This window comes from Aegilops tauschii, chromosome 7, assembly GCF_002575655.3.
Source record: "Aegilops tauschii subsp. strangulata cultivar AL8/78 chromosome 7, Aet v6.0, whole genome shotgun sequence".
Taxonomy (NCBI): domain Eukaryota; kingdom Viridiplantae; phylum Streptophyta; class Magnoliopsida; order Poales; family Poaceae; genus Aegilops; species Aegilops tauschii.
Genome location: NC_053041.3, coordinates 314,737,280 through 314,745,309, shown reverse-complemented (window position 1 = coordinate 314,745,309; position 8,030 = coordinate 314,737,280).

Genomic DNA, 8,030 nt, shown 5'->3' with positions numbered 1-8,030 from the left:
ATATTGGGGTCCGGACTTTGGAAGAGAGGGGGTGTTAATGTGCTCGTGTGTTCGTGTCTGGGGGACAGAACGGCTTGTGTTTGGGGGGCGACGGGGGAGGGGGTTGGCTTCAGATAAAGAGTGAGGTGTCTATTTGAGGGACTTTAGCGTAATTGAGATATATATGGTCAATAGTGTGTGCACTCATGGCTGATCAACTTGTTTCACAGTTTGGACTACGAGATAACGATACTTTTGAACATGCGTTATATACCTTGAAGTACCAGAATTACAAACCTAAGATTGGAATTTTGGAATTCGACTCCATCATTAGCTTTTGTAATTCCTTCAAACGAAGGTACACTTTTTAAGCCGGGATTTCGTGATTTCAAATTCATATATCAAACCTAGAGATACACACATACGGGCATGTTGAAACTTTATAACCATCCACTTTATTCATACACATACACATTTTTTGCTTTTGTCATCATATTTAGGATAAAAACATTTGGATTTTCATTTGAATTGGACTGTATGATGGTATTTGCTTGTACTAGCTCAATGATCCATATTTGAATTGAATGGAAAATATAGGTTTCGAGTTGGAGACATTGATTTTCGAAACTTGCACTTTTTTGCGTGCAAAACAAATAAATTCTCGACCATGATATCATAGTCGGCCGTACAAGAGCAGAAAACTTATAATTTCATGCGCCAAAAGCTTTCAAACATCCCGCTCACATCGAAGTATCTCGCGCCCGAAAGTTTAGCCCTGCGATATTCCTGTTTTACCCCTGCCACATGAATGGAAAAGGGATGCTTTGGTAACTCCATTGTTTTCCCCTCTTTGCCCCCAACATTCTTCCCCAGAGCCCCTTCCCTTCCCCTCCCCGCCCCCCAAACCATGGCAAGCCGCTGAATCTAGTCCTCCGCCGCAGCGGTGGACCTCACACCCCGCCGGATCTACCTTCCGCACCTTGGAACCCCAAACTGCCAACTCACCACTTCACCGGAGCCGCTTCAGCGACTGGCTTGTCCACCGCTCCAGATCTCCTTGACCGCCATCATGGTCCATTGAACTAGATCTGCTTAACCGGCGCCCTTGTCCACCACAGTGTAGGCCCTTCACTGACTCCCTCGTCCGCCCCATCGCGGACCCTTCATACAAGCCCTCGTCCGCCGCAACAGATCCGCCTCACCAAAAGCATTGTACACCGCACCCGCCGACGCCTTCGTCCACTGCATAGGACCCGCTCCACGGACGCCATATTCAACTCCATCGGCCCTGCTTTACTGACGCCGCAGCCTCATCAGGTTATTTCGATTTGTACTCCTCTTGTTTTCTCTTCTTTATCGTGGAACTTTTCACTTACCACATATGAGCTTTCTTGTATGTCGAGAGGCGCCGCAACCGAAGCACCGGAGCCGCTTCAGCAACAGCGACACCCGGCCCAAACTCAACCACAACACGAGCACCATCGACAATCCTCAGCTATCAAGTATGACAATGATACCCATACACCACCGAGAATCAGGTACTATTATCCAACGACCGGCGCCTACGTTCACTTTCTTAGCATAAGCACTACACCTTTGAATTTCTTCAGGGCATCCTTCAATTTTTAATGAGAGGTGTTATTTTGCTTGCACCTGTAGGGCCATACTTCTGGCAGTGAACATGTTACATGTGCTAAATTACAAACCAGTGCACATATAGTTACAATGCTTTAGTTTTGTCCTAAGTATTACTGTACTTCCTAGATATCACTGCCTACTATTTTACTTCTTGCATGCTATATTTATGATAATGGTGTTGTACTGATGCCACCTGTTGGATCCATCGGACTGCTTCATGTTCTCTATGCTTAATTACACATTCACAAACTAGCATGTGGTTCCGCTGCTTTTTGTTTGTTTTACCCTACATTTTCTGATGCTACCTATTACATCACTGCTCTGAGCCTCTGTTCATTACTTTTTTTGTGTTCTTCATCTTCCCAAGTTGCATGACTAATTTGATGCTTCTATTAATTATGGAGCTGCCAACCCCATCAAGGAAAATATTTGTTCCTTTGGGGCTGGCACCTCGAACAAGCATAAAAATTGAGTGAAGCACATATATTGTCGTGTAAGCACACACCCTTCTTTCATTAGTTTAGATGAACCATTGATGATCAATTCGAACCAGTGCATGTGATTAAAATTAATTTTACCTAAATAGAGGGTGCAAAATAAACTACAACAACTAGATTTGCAACCACGGGATGCTGACGATATCTTCAAAGAACATTGCAACAGTAGCGAGGCTTCACAGCAACATATGGTAAGCCAGTGTGTTTTAGTACATGTGTAATGTAATGCGTGTGGGCTGCTTTCTTGGCTTGTTCCCCCAACCTATAATCTTACAGAATTACAAATAGTTCAGTTGTCTTATTTGTTGTATTGCTTGATTTGAATGCTTGTTTGTTATTGTTAGGCTATACCTGAGTTGGCCAATATGTCAGCAGTGCCTGTTGTACTATCGTAAGGAAATGCATGCCTAGTTCATTTTAGTCCTTAACTTTTCCTATGAAGTTCATGACAAGACTGTCTTCGTAGTTTATATGAGGCCACACTGTTAAGTGCTTTGTCAGATTATTTCAACTACTTAGAAGCCTTGGCATCTTAAATATAGCGGTGGTACACTCCCTTTCAACTAGGGATGTCAATTGGGTCCCGTTTAATCCCGATTAAAGTCCGCTAGAGGTATGATAGTTCAAAAGTGTTTTTGTTTTTTGAGGAAAATGAACTAGGGAGCTAGCAAAAACTAACTAGATGGGACTGGCGGATGTCGTTTATTTGCCACTTACATCCCTAGTTTCATCTTACCATTTTAATTTCTTTTCGGCTAATGCTGCTTCGAACCATTTAAATATAGCTTGCCATGCTCGGCAATAATTCTTATGTCGTTTACCATGTAAGCTTACTGCGTGGATCATGCGATAACTATCTCTTACTTATGTCCAGCGGAAACCTTTCAGGATGCCGTTCACACTAGGAAACAATGTACAATCCCAGAATCTATTTGTGGAAGCAGTGTGCCATCCATGTTACCAGATGGTAGCAGTTCAGAGGCAACACCGCCGTAGAGCAGTGTGAGCACAAATATTATAGTTCTTGAGGCTCTACTAGAGGCACAAAGAGATGGTGTGGCTACCATGAATGAGGTAATCTTGATCTTGAGGCTAGAAATTATGCAATTAGTTGCACGCATTATGCAAGCAACCCAAGAATTGGAGGAAGTAAAAATGTTGCATTTGAAGACAAAGGAGGTCTTGCTATTTTTGCTATCTGAAGCCCAGGGTAATCCTACTTCTTCTTTAGATATGAGTCGAAATTGTCATTAGATTATTGTACTTGCATGTTGTGTCATGTCTCTGAATGGATTATGTTGTAAGACCCCCTATGTTTTCCATGTGTTGTAATGATCCGAATTTTTTAGGCGAGGTAATCCCCAATACTTGTATGATTGACATAAGGTGAACTGTTTTTCGTGTGAGCATATTGTATTGGATGAAATAACTATTTGACTCAAAGTGTGTCCAACCTACTGAATTCGAAGATCACGGCATTTCTAAATCATAATCATATATAAAGGTGGAATAAATCTTTGTTGTGGTTTTGAAGAAATAAATAACAAAACGTAGAATTAGCTGTGGACATTCGTAATCGAATACAAATTGGATTTGCATTTAGTTGCCAGGGCCCAGGGTAAACGTGAATGCTAATTCTCTCAAGTTTTGAACGAAGCCGCTAAACACCCACTATCATTTGTGGGCTGCCCGAAGCAAGTGTTTCCGAGATGGAAATTAATGTCTACCCCTGACACATGACATCCTAATCGACCGGATTTACACTGCTATCGATAGGGGTAGACTAGTAACTTCAATCAGACATGACACGACCGCCTCTGAGCCCATTCAGACACGGTGGGCGCCAAACGTGGGCTGCAAAACACATTTGATTCAAGCTCGTTTGAAATACATGTGTCTCTCCCTCCATTTCCCCATTCATACACGGTGGGCGGCAAAACAAACTCTCCTCATCCGAAATCGATGTAGGCAAATATTTTAAATAGGGGCATATGTGTAACTTCCCTCAGACGTGACACAACCGCCTTACCTGTCAGCCCCGTTCATAGACCGTGGGCGCCAACCATGGGTGCCAAAACACCATCTCCTTGCCCGAAATCGCTACCGGCAAATATTTGGGAGATGCGAGATTATCGTCCTATCCCCAACCGACATGATGTCCAAAATTTTAAACGGGGGATAAGTTCGTAACTTTCCCACATTTCAGACAAGCGCTTGCCAAAGTTTGAGATACCCCCTCCCCTTCCATTTCCCCATTCATACACCGTCGGCGCCTCAACAACCTCCCCATTGCGGCCAGCCTCCTCCGTCCGCCACCCCATCCTCCACCTTGCCCGAGCCGCTACACCTACCCCGTCGTCCACTGCAAGAGATGGACGTCTCTCATCCACGGGGCCGGACCAGGATCCTTTCATCGCGTCCTCTTGCTTCATTGGCGCCATCGTCCACCTTGCCGTTGCCGCTCCTACGACCACCTCATTCATGGCAACATGATTTATCCCCCGACTCGACCGTCTGCCGTCTAAAGTCTTCTTCCGCGCCGCCGACAGCCATCGCACCCGTAGAACCCTCAAAGTATCAGCAGGGGCCTACACGGCGTCGCAAGAGAGGTGGTACTCTTCCATATGTGCGTAAGTTATTGATCTCACCCGGAAAATAGATCGTAAATTGTTTACTATACTTTTCTTGTCCGTACCAAATCGTAGTGGCTAGTTGAAAGCAAACATTGGTTGCAAAGTAGCTTTGTCCGGTTTGCACCTTCAGATCCTCCATGGCACGGTCACTATACTCGTAAAGCTTATGGTTTCCCACCTTTATATTCACTACCATCATCGTAGGTGCGTCGTGTCGTGCTAGCACTGGTCCTCAAGACCTCAACCCATCAAGCGAAACAACATGGCACTCATAATTCCAAAGCTTAGGTGTTGAAATACGAATCTGATATGATGCTCATATTACTAAAACAGAGAACGTTTAATTGGTCACCTAATGTTCCTATATTCATTTTGAAAAGCATGTGCGCCACCCACTGGTCCAGCTAATTCCACTTTCCTGATTTTACTCTTGATGCTTAGGGTTTTCCCCTTTTATCCAATCTACTATGATCTGCGTAGGTGCTTTCTGTCGTACTAGTATTACTCCACCCTTCAAGCTAAAAAACACAACACTCAAAATTCCAAAGCTTAGTTGTTCAAATATGATTGTGATATGATACTGATATTAGTTAACAGACACATTTAATAGCTTAGCAAAAGGTCCCACTTGAGTTTCCAAATGCATGTCGCGACATATAGAGAGACAGCAGAATTGCATTTCTTTGTCACTTGTTGATTATACTTTCTTGTCCATACCAAATCTTAGTTGTTATTTCAAAGCAAACATCGGTTGCTAACTACCCTTTGCGCGGTTTGCAGCTTTAGATCTGCCATCCCACTGCCACGGTCAACAGTATACTCATCATGCTTACAGTTTCCCCATTTTATGATGACCACGACCAGCCTACGTGGTTCGTGTCATAATAGCACTGCTCCATCCATCGAGCTAAACAAGCTTAGTTGTACAAATTCAAATATGATATTATGTCAGATGTGGGGTTCCGGCAAACCCTTAAGGTTCGAACACTGGGGTGCGCACGAAGTCTTTCCCTCCTACCGATCTACGCCCTAGCTCGCTAAGATCTCGCGGACGAACTCGACGAACTCGCAACACAGAAAGACACGAGATTTATACTGGTTCGGGCCACCATTGTGGTGTAATACCCTACTCCAGTGTGGTGGTGGATTGCCTCTAGGGCTGATGATGAACAGTACAAGGGAAGAACAGCCTCCTGAGGTCGAGGTGTTCTTGTGCGTACGAGCTTGTGCGCGTCTCTAGATCCGTTGGCTACTACTGTGGTGGCTAGACCTATTTATAGAGGCCCTTGTCCTCTTCCTAAATATCGAGCGAGAAGAGAGCCAACAACGGCGGGCAAATTTGAAGGGGGGCAGCTAGTACAAGCTATCCTGACAAAAGCGGTCTTCGCCTGCGAAAAGCTCTGGTGGTGACGCCGTCTTGGGCTCCACGATGACCTCTGTCTCGCCGTCCTCCTGGTCATGGTCTCGTTGCACCAATATAGCAACCTTTGCCTGATGCCTCGGTACTCTTCGCCTGCGCTGGCCTCCTTAGCACGAAAGAGGAAATAAGGACGCTGCATGCGCTGGCGCCCGCCTGGCGCCCGCCTGGTGCCGTTCGTGATGGCTCACGTCACAAGAGCCTCGTGAGGTTTGCCCCGCCTTGATATCTCCGCTCGTGAGCCTGCCTGGCTCGGCCACTCCAGAGGAGATCTTGTGTCGTCCGTCTCGCGAGGCTTGGACCCTCGCGAAGGTCTTAGATGCCTTGTTGATGAAGATGGGCCGTACGGCCTGCTTGCTTAGCCACACCGTGGGCCGCAGGCAGGCAAGTCTGGGGACCCCAGTTCCCAGAACGCCGACAGTAGCCCCCAGGCCCAAGGTCCGCTCGGGCTTGGCTTCGCGGCGAAGCCAAGGGTCAAGTTCGGAGCACCGCGGGCCCCAAAAGCCTGCGGCCTCGGTCGATGCGTGGCGGTTGATTGGACTGGGCGTCTCTGCTTCCCCATGTCGCCTCGGCAACTGCATGACTTGACAAGTCCCTGCGACATGCAAGGAAAACCATCATTACCTGCGATCGTGGGAGACGCCGGTTGGCCTTCTCTTGCTATAAATGGGGAGGGGGGCGGAGCCCCCGTCGCCCATATCTTCCCCGCTTGCTTGCTTCTTCCTCTTCGCTCCACTACTTGCAGCGCCACCGATGGCGCCACGAAGGAAGTTCTCTGCGGCCGAGAAGGGAAAGGCTCCTCGCGAGGGACCCGGCTCCCCGGCGCCCAAGCGCGGCCGTGGCCGCTCGCACAAGCAAGCCGCCACGGCACGCGGAGTAGGTCATCCCAGCCACGGCGGTCCAGTTGATGAGGGGAGGCGTGCTATGGTGGCGCGGCCTCCTCGTCCGCGCTTCCACACGGCGGAGGTGTCGCCGGAGTTTGTCGTCTGGTCGGAGAACCTGGCCGGCAACTGGCTCCAACTTCCGCGCTTCTTCGCCGGTGAACTGTCGGCCTCTGGTCCAGGCGGATTCTGGCTGTAGGCAGATGGCTGCTGCAGCAAGGCCTCTTGGGTTGCGGTTGAGACTTCCGCCGCGGGCAACATAGCTCTGGACCGCGGCTGGTAGACATTCGCCCGCGCGCGCGGCCTGGGCAGGCGGTGCACCCTCCACTTCAGGTACGATGGTGGATCGACCCTCTATGTGAGGGTGTTTGGGGAAGATGGTCGCCGTGCCGGGTGCTGCCCCGAGGCGAATGACGGTGAGGATGTACTCGGCCTTGGGGACGGTCGCGATGAGGACGAGGGCGGGCCCGCCCTCGGCGGCGACCGTGTCTCGTCCAGCTACGGCGGCTCTTCCTCTGGCAACAGCTCAAGTAGTGGCGGCTATGACCAGCCGCCGCGCCGCTGCGCCCGTCTTGAAGGCGGTAGTGGGTCGTCTCGTCGCCGCACCTGCGTGAAGCATGAGGAAGGATCCGGCTAGGCTCGGGGTAGCGCTAGGGGCCTGTCTTCGCGGATCGCTGCAATGCTACTTTTGTTTTACTCTTTTCTTGCATCAAGAATGATACCAGTATGGGCCCAGGGGGCGTGTATCGAACTATGGTTCCTCGGTTATAACAGTATGCGTGTTGTTCTCGTGCTGTGTCGTTATTTTGCGCAAAGATAACTTAACCTGGTATACTCAGGACGCCCTCTTCCTCGCGAGGCGTTTATTTCCTCGCATCCATCTTGCCTCGGTGGCCTGCATTCGCTCAGGAATTGCGAAAAACTCGTTAGGAAGTGCGTTAAAAAATTTGCCGTTCATCCTGGCCCAGACCTGGCGCTTTGTATC